Source organism: Malus sylvestris, chromosome 10 (assembly GCF_916048215.2).
Source record: "Malus sylvestris chromosome 10, drMalSylv7.2, whole genome shotgun sequence".
Lineage (NCBI taxonomy): Eukaryota > Viridiplantae > Streptophyta > Magnoliopsida > Rosales > Rosaceae > Malus > Malus sylvestris.
This window is the reverse complement of record NC_062269.1, coordinates 9,708,310-9,721,066: the sequence shown is the minus strand read 5'-3', so window position 1 is coordinate 9,721,066 and position 12,757 is coordinate 9,708,310. Positions and strand designations below refer to the sequence as shown.

The following is a 12,757-nucleotide window of genomic DNA, read 5'->3' as shown; positions in this document are numbered from 1 at the left end:
TTTCGTAGGGCTTTTATACATTGGACCCCTCCAAATTAAAAGCAAAACGCAGCGTCGGGGTCTTAAGCCTTTTTTACTTTTTTTTTTTTTTTTTAAGCCAGGGTCTGTATGACTTTGAGTTTATTAGAACTCGTTTGGCACGTTGAATTATACTAATTATTTCAGTCGGATAGATTAATATGAGATTATAATTTCAGAGTTAGAGTAAGTCTGATCCGAATACAGTTACCTCAGAAGTCCGGTCTTGGACTCGCCAGCTTCGAGTGAAACTGTATCAGACGGAGTAGCAGTGCCACTATCACGAGTCCACGGGATGACCATGCTTGTTCTGCAATACACGCGATCTGATCTAGATATGGACACAATCAAATACTATAAGTCTTAGAGTTCCTACAATCTAGAGTTGGTGTCCGTCACAATTACTCAGAACTCCTAAAATGATGCAATATATACTTCTAGATATCCTCTAGGATTCTCCTAGATTTGAACGAGGATTTTATCTTAAAAAGATATCTCTCCCATGGTATAACTACACCCATCTAGGGTTCATATATGATAACTCAATCTAAACACTTGAATTCCCTTGCTCATTGCTTAAGTCTAAAATCATTCATTAACTTGACCATCGAAAGCCTTTGGCCGACACACCCCATCGGCCTTGGGCTTGCTCACGGTTGTTTCATTGTATTGTAGGTTATTCAAATTTGTGCTTACACGGAGGTGCACAAATTTGGTTCCAACAATTGGTGTTTTCATTAAGAGTGAACTCATATTCTTCTCGACCAGATCACTCCACCTTATGGAAGCTACGTCTAGAATATCATCCCATGGCAAGGCACAGACCCAAGGAGCAAAGATGCCTCCTTTATGGATCAGGTCTGGGAAGACACCCTATAGATACATACATCAGTGAAAGATCTTAAGAAGAACCTGCAAACCAAGGAACGAACCAAACTCTCCAAATTAGACGAAATGATGAACGTTATCGAAAACACCGTTGCACGCCTCGAAATCTCTACCACTCAGGCATTTCTAGAGACAGCAAATCTAAATCAATGCCACCTGGCCTCGAAGCTTGTCCCAAAGGCATGCACCGAAAGATTTTCAAAAATCCCGGGTTTATTATTGCCTCGCCATTCGAGGAATAAATCATTCCCGACCATCAATTGCGCATGAGGAAAACGAGATTACTTCAAAAGGGCACAGAAAGGAAAAAAGATGATGCAAGGAACACATCACCTAAGAAACCTCATCACCAAACCAGTAAACATATGTTCTTCCCAATGGCACCCATATAGTCAAGTTACAAATCTCTGATGCCATGGTAGACAGGGTTCTGATAGATAATGGGTCGAAAGACAATTTCCTTTTCATGGGTGTAGCTAGAATGATGGGTGTCCTCGATAAAGTCAACTTCAGAAGATCCACCATCTAAGCTCTTGATGGAATTCCACACAATACTGTGGGAATGATACGACTCAAGGTGTAAGCAAAATCGTCTGAATACCTGAAGGTTTTCCATGTGATTTGGCTACCCATCTCCCTACAAAGTTATCCTCGGTCGAGAATGGTTGCACACAATGTGCACTATTCCCCCAATAGGTAGTACCCTGCCTCGCTATCCAGGAATAATAATGAATAGAAGATTGAACCAAAGAAGTAAAAGAACCGGCGCTGAGAGACAGGGCCCCAGCTGGGAAAAATCGAACCTTTTGCTAACTATTCCAGGTAACTTAAACAATCACATCACATTACGGACTACAAGCGGTTTGATTCCCTCCACATGATATGTAGGCAGTCATCTCTAGAACCAATCGCAATGTCACCATCTAAGCAAAGACAAGTCCATGGAGAACTCATTTCTTCACGCCCTACCATAAGCTAATCGTCAAAAGTGATCCCTGGGGTAATTTTTTACATTATATCATATATTTTTTTAGAAATGCACCAATGATTTGATTCTTCATCTCGGAAATATGTAGGCAATCTTTTTCAGATTCAATCACACCCCTTTGTCAACCAACTTTACTCTTGGTTATGAATAAAAGAAAGTTTATCTACTTTGAATGTTTTTGTTTTTGTTTTTTTTTATGATGCAGTGAGTACCCTACTCGTTCCAAACTTTGAAAACTTTGCATGAACGCAAGTCTAAAAAAGTTCAAAGTTACACTGCTAACGAAGCCTTATTTAGCCCAATCTGTCTTGAACAGTTAGCAGCTTGGGAGACTCGAACCGTTATAAGAGCGGTAATGATTGACAAGCTACGGGCACTGGCACATGGCACCTTGACCTAGAAGTCCAATGCACCATCCAGTCCCTGAAAAGTTTATACAACCAGCAAAGTTGTGGGTTATAACATTCAAACCGGGCTCCACGTCATTCGAGGGAATAGTCTAAATGGCAATTTGGAAATCATCTAAAGATGGCTCTGAACTCTGACACCAAGTACGACTACTTCTATCTAGAACCAGCATACTAAGCCAAGTATGTTCTGCAACACCGTGTGTTACCTTGGTTTGTTTGACCAACGAAGCTTTGATACGCGGAAATGCGTTGGTCAAACTAACTGAGGTAGTCTGATCGGATATGAGGTCCAAAGCTAGGGTCTAACAAAATGATTTGAAATGTGTTTCCAACCCACATGTTGACGATCATGTTTCCAACGAACTTTCGTAAACGGATACAAAATTCAGGTTAATCACTTACCCCTAGCATCATGTTGCGAAATATTAAGACCCTTGGCCCAATAACTCGAGCAAGGCACAAAACACTCAACATTTATTTGCAAATTATCTTTAGGTACAATTTAAAGGTCTTTACTCTGATAAATGCATCTCATTTAGTGTAGAAGCAAAAGTTTTCTCATGAGTTTAATGTTTAATTCCTAGTACCGAAGTAAGGTAGTATTCTGGATATCACGATGAGAATACTTTATGAATACTAACTTTGGGAAGCAAGGTTCCCCAAATCAATGTTGCCATAGGGGGGCCTTTCTAGCTTTGTCTCGGACCCACAAACTTATCTGCATTCCGGTCTACCACTTATTTCCCATATAAAGTTTGTCTTCTTTAAATAAATTTATCGGGTTTAGATTCACTCATGAAATAAGGAAATGGCAAAAAATAGTCCACATTGCAAAAGAAAATGATTTGAAGGCGCAGACGGGACATACCCCCTATTAGCTAGGAAAATCTCAAGAATCCTTCACAATTCCTTTCCCCTTGGACGTAGCAGAGGATTATTTGGGTACATCGGGGTCCAAATCTTTTTTGGAGATAAGCTCTTCCCACTTTACCTCTAAATGTGAGATCTCGTCCAGTATGTGTTGCGGAGGAGAAAAGTTCGTGTGGCGATCTCTTCGAAATCTTGTAAACGTCCCAACCTTTAGCATGATTTATCCGGGCATAACCAATGAGGTATCCAAAATCATATGCTTCCTCATTCACCTCGTTAAACGACTACTTGTGCTCAACCTGAAGCATTGACATTTCCCAAGTATACCTAACGGAAAGTTGTTGGAGGTTTACTATGCGCTCATTCTCTTTGTGATCCTTCTTCTTTTCTCTTTTTGTCTCTTTCTCATCTGTGCCCTCCCTCTTTATTGTTATTTCCCTCTCAAATTTTCTTGCAAATTTAAATTAAATTCATGCAATTGGAACCAAAGTTCTAAATTGCATCAGTTTTCTAACATAATGGCCTTGATTGCATGTTTCAGATTGGAGGATTGTTCTAGACATTAGGGTTAAGAGCTATTTATGGAACCATGATTTTTCAAGGTCGGAGTAAAGTTGATCCGAATACTGTTGCCTCAAAAGTCCGGTCATGGACTCAACAGCTCCAGGCGGAGTTGGGTTAAACAAAGCAGCGATGCCACCATCATCCTGTTCTGCGGTACTAGGCGAAGTCTGAGCGACTCCGCTGGTATGGCCATGCTTGTTCTGCAAGGCATGAGATCTAATCCAGATAAGGATATAATTAGATTCCTCATAAGTCTTGGAGTTCCTACAATCTAAGAATTTGCATGCGCCGCAAGTAATCACAACTCCTAAGAAGGTGCAATATCTACTTGTAAATAATCTATCCTAAAATGGTCTCTCTCTATACAGTATAAACCCCTCATCTAGGGTTTGTCTTTAGTAATGCAATCTTAATACTTTAATTCTCTTGCCGACTACTTGAGTCTAAAATTGGTTACTAACTTGAATGTCGAAGAGTCTTTGGCCGGCACGTCCCCCAGTCTTAGGCTTGCTCACGGTTGTTCTCTATTTTACAGATTGCTTGAATTTGTCCTTCCACCATCCACGACAGTGTGCAAATTTGGTTCCAACACTATCTATTTTTGCCACTACTTTGCTACTCTAGATTTTTGGTCCGATTCTAATGTTTGTTTGCTCGATGACGGTGGTGTTGATTTTTCAATTCCACTCCATTTCATCATTTCGTCTCGACCAATCGAGGGCCGTGTTGATTGGCGAAGAAAACAGCCTAATAGAAACGGGCTGAAGAGAATGATAGGATTTTTACTACTCATGTGAACGGGCTTAAATCTCCTATTTAACTTGCAAGAATCACAAGGTTATTATAGTATAAACGGATCTCGCAATGTCGTCTCCACAGGGACTATTAAATAATTCGAAACTAATCAGATTCCATTTAATTATTGTAAAGTAGAAATTGAGGTGATTGATTTTATAACCTAATTAAAATAAAAACAAAATTAATGAATTAAAATAAACAATCTGCAATATTAGAGCTAGATAGAAAAGAAAACAGTTTTGGGAGAATAAAATTAAGAAAGCACTAGGGTTCCACCATCACCTAGCAATCCTATGAATTTTTACCCATTACTTATGATCTATATATGCCACTTTGAAGGTTAAATTTTCCTAATTCATATTCTACTTGGAACCTCCAATATAAAACGTATATCTAACATGCAACCCGTCCGGACGTTCGGATCAAATCTGAACATGAAAGACTCATTATGTTTTATGAAAATCCTTTGAAAAACCATACAATCCTTAAGACGTGATATTCATCCTAAGTTAAATTACAATTATTAATCACAAGAAGCCAGTGTCAATTTCAGGGAACCTTCCGACCAAAATTGCATCAAATTACTTTTCTAAAGATCCTAATGGTGACCAGGCATTAAGACAATTAGATAGTTTTTATCCCGGTGATTAACAATTCAAAGTATGCATGCAATCAATCATAAGCAATTAAATAAAAATCACATAGCTGGATTTAATGTTTGGGATATTCTGAAAACTTTTCCAGAAGGCCACGAACTCATCCGAGGTCATCTTGGGCTCCAAAAACGCAATTTAAGCCCAAAAACGTCATTTTCCAGCACTGCGCACTGCTTCTTTATTTTATCGCCAGAAAATAACCGCTTGGTGGAAAAATCCCAAATTTTGATACGATCACGCTAAGTGACTAGCAAACATCCTCCAACTGGAATTACTCCAAAATTCGTCCATTTGGTCCTGTTTTGCTCCAGAGGAAGTCGAAAGTCCTATATTGAAAATACAATTCAAAGTATCAAAATTCTTCCAATATATTAACCAAAATATACTAAGATTAGGGTAAAATATATAATATAAAATCTACTCATCAGAGAACATGAAAATCCAACGTGGATGGGAGCATAATTCAAGTTTGTCAACAACAACCAGCACCAAATAGAAAAGATTAAAACGCTAAGAAAACCAACTCTCTCGCCTACTTCCTCTCTCTTTGGTTGAGGGCCTAATCCCTGAAAATCTTTGGAAATAAGAAGGTTAACTCTAATTTTTATTCTAGGTGAAGAAAATGCCAAGGCAAGCCTAGGGCCATTCTGGTCCTTTTATGACTTCGCCCTTGGTTACTGTCGCCAACCCAGTGAGGTAAGTAAGGTGAGGTGATTGGTTTTAAAAGACACATAACAAGATATAAGATGGGTGGTAAGCATACTTTGCATACCTAGAGCTAATCCTAGTGAGCAAAAATGCTTTCAACAGGGGAAGGTAGTATTGCAAAAATTAGATAACCGAATTAGGCTCATTAAGTCTCAAATTTTTGTACTCGCAAGTATATGAATCAAATGACAGTATAGCATATAAGCACGAATATCGTCCCATAGAGATCGAATTGATTCTAAAGTCTATCTTACTAAATTGAAACAAATTATAATTGAGAAGCTTTAATGGAAAATATTTGATATTTTGAATTAAACTGAAATAAAATAAACCTTGGAAATAAAATGCATGTAAATCATAAATTGAAAACATAAGAAAGGTAGACCTAGGGCATCCGAATTCACCGTAACCAATCCTACTTAATTTCCTTAATATGTTATGCTCAAGTAGTTCCCCAATATTGATGATCGATTTTCCCTAAATTATTCAACGGCCATGGCATCTAGTTGCATCAAAAGTATCCTTACATGTCAACCTTCTATGGCATCTAGACGAATTTAAACAATTGAGAACCCATTAAGCTTCATGAAAATCGTTGAAAAATCACACAAACCCTAATTGCATGGCATCTACAAATAGGTGTTTATGGTATCAGTTGCAAGAAGCTAAACCCAAGTTAAGTATGGCATCTACTCTAACTTGCATCAAATCAACTTATCTAAAACTTAGATGGTGATTAAGCATCTAAATAAAAATTAAGCGCACTACGATTAGCAAATGATACTCAAGAAAGATGAAAAACATGATAACAACAATGCCACAAGGAAATTAAGTATTCATGATCAAGCTACATCGTAGCCCTAGCAAAGAAAAGAAAACTATAAACTTCTCTTCCTCTTCTCTTCTTTGCCACAACCCTTCTATGGTTTGATACGAATTGTGTTTGGTGGCTTTCTAACTCTCCACAAGGAGATTTGATCTCCTTAATATAACCTCACAACATATTGATCTCCTTAATATAACCTCACAACAAGAATTGGAAAGGTTAATAGAAAATATCAAATAAATGACCACTAATCCTAGTTCTAATGGACTTTCACGTCATTATTAAAGAAAATGAAAAATAACGGAAATAATAAAAACTAATAATTAAGTTCTCTCCTAAAGTCCATTGAATAGCATTTCCATGTCCATTTGATCTCCAAAACTTCTTGGTGCAATTAATTAGCCTCTTTCTACATTGAAATTACTCTAGAAACCCGAAAAGCTTGTTTTCCACTCCTTTTTTTGCATAACTCTGGTATTGAATGCCTATAAATTAAAACAATATAATTAGTGCATTTAACCCATTCATATAGACAAAATCCAAAGGAAATCTATGATAATAATATATGAAAATATGCACCCATCAAATACTCCCAAGCTTAGATTTTGCTTGTCCTCGAGCAAAACAAAAGAAAATAAAACACAACAATTTTTTAGCTAAATTCCCAAATTTTAATCTTAGAGAAAACACCAACCATGAGATAACTTTCAAGAAATAAGCAGCAGTAGTTCAAGACATTATCCAAGAGTTAACCAAATTTGAATCGAACCAACTTGGAGTATAGTGTGTGTAATAGCCATGTCAATACAATTTCAAGCTTCTTAAAATCATCATATGCAAACAAGTGAACTTCTCACAAGGCATACACACACTCACTCATATTTGTAGGTTAATGTGTCACTCAAATGATCTCATTGTACATCTCACCATATGCTTGCTTGTCCTCCTAGCTCACTATCAATATCAAGTAATTTCTTGGATCAAAAGGTCTTTCACAAGGTTGTAATGAGGCTAAGGGTTAAGTGGCCTAAACAAGAAATGGAATAGAAAAACAAGGGTCTAAGAAACTTGTAGAGCACTCCAAATTTTCCTTTTAGAGAGAAATTCAAATAACTTGAAAGCAATTACTTAAGCACAACTTTACACTTTTTTTTTCTTCTTTTCTTCTTGCCGCATATAACTTTTTTTTTTTCTCAAACATTTTATTGTTATTTTTACGGCACTACTTTCTTTTTCAACTTTTTTTTTTTTTTTTTAACTTTTCACTTCACTATTTTTGCTTCATTAACCAATAACAATGAACAATGTTGAACTCTCTTTCTTTATAAAATTGCTCTACAAAATCCTTAGAAAAGGGTATGAAAATTTTACATGAGGCTGGGTAGGGAATATTTAGGTTTAAGAACAAAAAGGCTTATATAAGGCTCAACGGGGCTAACTAGGGAAAATAATCGTAAGTGGTTGGCTAGAAAGGCTCAAAAGAAAGAAGAAAAAAATGCCTATGTCGTTTCCAATATTTTACATGAATTGATGAATGCAATGAATGGTATAAAGCAAGTTCTAGAGATACATGTAAAATTGAAATCATATGCACAAGAATAAATGAGATTGATGCATAGTGGTTCAATCTATTTTTGGCTCAAAAGCTCACAAGGATTACATGAGCTCACTAGATTCACATCTGAAGCATTAAATCATGCTCTAGTTTCACATCAACAAGGCTATGTGCATTTGTTTTTCCAAGTCATGATCATAAAAAAATATGGTTAAAACAATAATAATGTAAAGAACTAATGTCAAGCTTAAATTTCTTGAAAGTTATGAAAAAATTAAGACTGAATCTCATAAGTGAATTGGAAAGTAGCCAATAAAAACAAGGCTCAAAGAAAAATAAAATATTTTTGATTTTTTCAAAATTTTATATTTTTTATGTATTTTTTTTAAGAACTAAAACGAAGAAGACTTGTCACATCCCCCCCCAGGAACCCCACCACATCCCGGGTTCGACTCCACCGTAGCACGATATTGTCCGCTTTGGGTCCCGACCACACCCTCATGGCTTTGTTTTTGGGAATTCACACGAGAACTTCCCAGTGGGTCACCCATCATGAGATTGCTCTCGTGCAAAATCGCTTAACTTCGGAGTTCCGACGAAACCCGAAACAAGTGAGCTCCTAAAAGGCCTCGTGCTAGGTAGAGATGAGAATATACATATAAGGCTTAGAGGATCCATTCCTCTGGGCGATGTGGGATGTTACAATCCACCCCCTTTAGGGGCCCAACGTCCTTGTCGGCACACTTCCGGCTAGGGATTGGCTCTGATACCAAATTATCACATCCTGGCCCGGGCGGGGATGTGACAAGACTAAAAATAATGAAGATAAGAATAATGAAAATAGACAACAAAGGTACAAAAAAATATAAATAAATAAACAAAGCTCTTGGACAGAGAAACTTTCGGGTTTAAAGGAGACAGGCAAACGAAGATGTAGATGGCAATCTACCCCCAAATTTGAATTTTGTATTGGCAACAAGGTAAAGTGGCTCCATTTTTCGGCAAAAATAGAAAACAATGGGTAAGCTAACAAGAGACTTAGGAAATAATTTATTATTGAAAAAAAAAAACTAACAAGTAAAATTAAAGCTAAACCAATTAAAAGATGTAACAATCCAATTAAGTAAGCAATAGAATCAAATTCGATCACCGGCAATGGCGCCAGAAACTTGTTGCGAAAATTAGATAACCGAAATTAGGCTCATTAAGTCTCGAATTTTTGTGCTAGCAAGTATACGAATCAAATGACAATATAGCATATAAGCATGGACATCGTCTTACATAGATCGAATTTATTCTAAAGTCTATCTTCTAAATTGAAACAAATTATAATTGAGAAGTTTTAATGGAAAATATTTGATATTTTGAATTAAACTGAAATAAAATAAAGCTTGGAAATAAAATGCATGTAAATTATAAATTGAAAACATAAGAAAAGTAGACCTAGGGCATCCGAATTCACCGTAATCAATCCTACTTAATTCCCTAAATTATTCAACGGTCATGGCATCTGGTTGCATCAAAAGTATCCTTACATGTCAACCCTCGATGGCATCTAGACGAATTTAAACAATTAAGAACCCATTAAGCTTCAAGAAATCGTTGGAAAATCACACTAATTGCATGGCATCTATAAATAGGTGTTTATGTATCAGTTGCAAGAAGCTAAACCCAAGTTAAGTATGGCATCTACTCAAACTTGCATCAAATCAACTTAACTAAAACTTAGATGGTGATCAAGCATCTAAATAAAAATTAAGCGCATTACGATTAGCAAATGATACTCAAGAAAGATGAAAAACATGATAACAAGGAAATTAAGTATTCATGATCAGGCTGCATCATAACCCTAGCAAAGAAAAGAAAACTATAAACTTCTCTTCCTCTTCCCTTCTATGCCACATCCCTTCTATGGTTTGATATGAATTGTGTTTGGTGGCTTTCTAACTCTCCACAAGGAGAATTGATCTCCTTAATATAACCTCACGGCAAGAATTGGAAAGGTTAATAGAAACTGCCAAACAAATGACCACTAATCCTAGTTCTAATGGACTTTCAAGTCTTTATTAAAGAAAATGAAAAATAACGGAAATAATAAAAACTAATAATTAAGTTATCTCCTAAAGTTCATTGAATAGCATTTCCATGTCCATTTGATCTCAAAAACCGTTTCAGTTTCATGCATTTGTCTTGATACAATTAATTAGCCTCTTTGACACACCCCGACCGAGATCAAGGCATGCTGACCGTCACGTGAGAGTGACGTAGCCATGTGCACGGTGCGGAAGCAATACAGATAATAAATATACGAATAATTAAAAACCGAATTACTAGAGTGCACTACTAAACAGGAAGTGATAGGAGTTAATTACAAAAGTAAACATTCCTAATCAGAGCATAATAAGTCTAGGTGCAGTCCAGTAGGACAAGTACTAGTTATACAGTACCAGGAATGTCCTACTATTATTTAGATAGGTCAGAACTGCCAACGTCCTCAAGCCACCACCAACAAACTTACTTAAAACCTGGAGGGGCGCAAAACAGAAAACGTGAGTGGGCAAAAACAAATGTTTTACAAAACCATTTCATTTATCAACATATCTAACCCCTCGCTGTAAAACATGTATAATTTTTCCCATAATCAAGATATAAGCATATACATAATTATATAGATATGTAAATATATCAATTCAAATCATGCTTCACATAATCATAATCATATGTATGCCATGCCAAGATATAACAGAGTAAGCAATTCAGGTAAGAATAATTTCATAGAAATATAACATGTGAGCCGGAACCCCTATGGTAGTCTGTACGGCTGAATTTATAGCTCAAAAATCACTCTAGCCGGAGTCACTACAATGACCTATACAGCAACATACTGTACAAGAGTCAGAACCAAACAAAAAGGTCTATACGACAATAATGGGTGTAATACAATCATGCTCAATACTACTCTCACATAATAGTTAGGCGATAAATCGCTAGTCACCTACGATTCGGAACCATAAATAAGGTCTGTACGACAAGACTATGCACCTAAATTGGATCCAATATGAGCATATGATGCGGGAGGTGACATGCCATATCTATGGCTAAATCACAATCACCCTAAGTGCAGTTTTATGAGCTCACATTATTCAATCACATATCGCATCATCGATGATTCACATAACCAAACACAACTTACCTGAGCTTACCTGAGCGTCCACAGTACCACATTTATATATATAAAGCATCACATACTAAATCATGTATGAATTATAAATTTATATGCATGGCATTTATGGCATACTATTATTTAAACACATATTTCTGGGAAAATATCAAGTATATAATATATATTGAAAGCCAAAAGCCCACTCACTGGTAAGTCGAAGGGTCGTAGCCTCCGAGTCACCCTTGGATACGCTCGTCCTCGGGATAAGTCTCACCTATATGCGAATTAACTATAAAGATGTTATTTTAAAGCACATAGACAAAACTAGCTAATAACTTCTCATTCATAGCTCAAATTGGGTATATGAATATACCACAGTGACCTACACAACCTCAGGATCATTCCCAAATTTCTAGATTAATTTTTCAGTGCCCCACGCTTCGCCACGCGTCGGCGAATGCACGGTAAAACGCGCCGACCACGCGCGACCATATGCCTGGCACATGTAACAAAACAGCAACGGCGTTAGGAATATTCTGTTAAAACCCAAAGGTAACCGTCCAAACTAACTGACGGCGTTACATATTCCGTCAAACTGACGGAATATTCCCTTTTCTTTTCCGGTGAGTCACCGGTCGCCGGCGAATTCGCCAGTTTCTGTGTAAAACTTCTAACCGTCTATTCTCACTCAATTTTCAACCATTTTCTTCGAAATTTGAACCAAATGAAAGCTTAGAGTGAGAAGAATGGCGTTATACCTATTTGAAGCTTTATATCCCACGAAATCATGTTGGGGAAACTTCAAAATTCCGACCAAACCTGCAACTCGTCGTTTCTCGCGATCCCGAAATCATGTCTGGGTACCATTTTCTTCCTCGATCTGTGAGGTTTGAGAGGCCCTTGATGTTTGTCCGTACAAGAAGAAAGAGAAAGAGAGAGAGAGAGTGTGAGAGGGCACGGGAGAGAAGAGAGAGAAAAGGGTATGTGTGTGTGGTTCTTACAAAGTCAACCAAACCACTTATACACTAACCTTTAATCCAATTTCCAAATTTAAGCTAAGGCTAGTTCTTACTATAACCCTAGCATTCAAATTGGAACCAAAACACACAACACCATGAAATGTTTGAGGGTAAAATTGTCATTTCACATCATCGAAAATTAAATATTCGGGACGGGCTGTGACATCTTACTCCATTGAAATTACTCAACACCCGAAAAGCTTGTTTTCCACTCCTTTTTTGCATAACTCCAGTATTGAATGCCTATAAATTAAAACAATATAATTAGTGCATTTAACCCATTCATATAGATAA

At 36.9% G+C, this 12,757-nt stretch overlaps 1 long non-coding RNA gene across 3 annotated transcripts; it reads right to left on the bottom strand.

The window, feature by feature from the left end:
- Nucleotides 1-5,300: 5,300 nt before the first annotated feature.
- LOC126585262 (uncharacterized) lies at nt 5,301-12,433 on the bottom strand. Of its 3 annotated transcripts, none has more exons than XR_007610387.1 (4): nt 12,203-12,433; nt 11,818-11,940; nt 11,652-11,718; nt 5,301-10,806 (listed from the first exon to the last, which is right to left on the bottom strand). It is a non-coding gene; the product is annotated as an uncharacterized LOC126585262 (long non-coding RNA). The 3 variants fall into 3 exon arrangements; XR_007610388.1 differs by having other exon boundaries at nt 11,652-11,733; nt 11,836-11,940; XR_007610389.1 differs by having other exon boundaries at nt 11,836-11,940.
- Between the last annotated feature and the right edge of the window lie 324 nt (nt 12,434-12,757).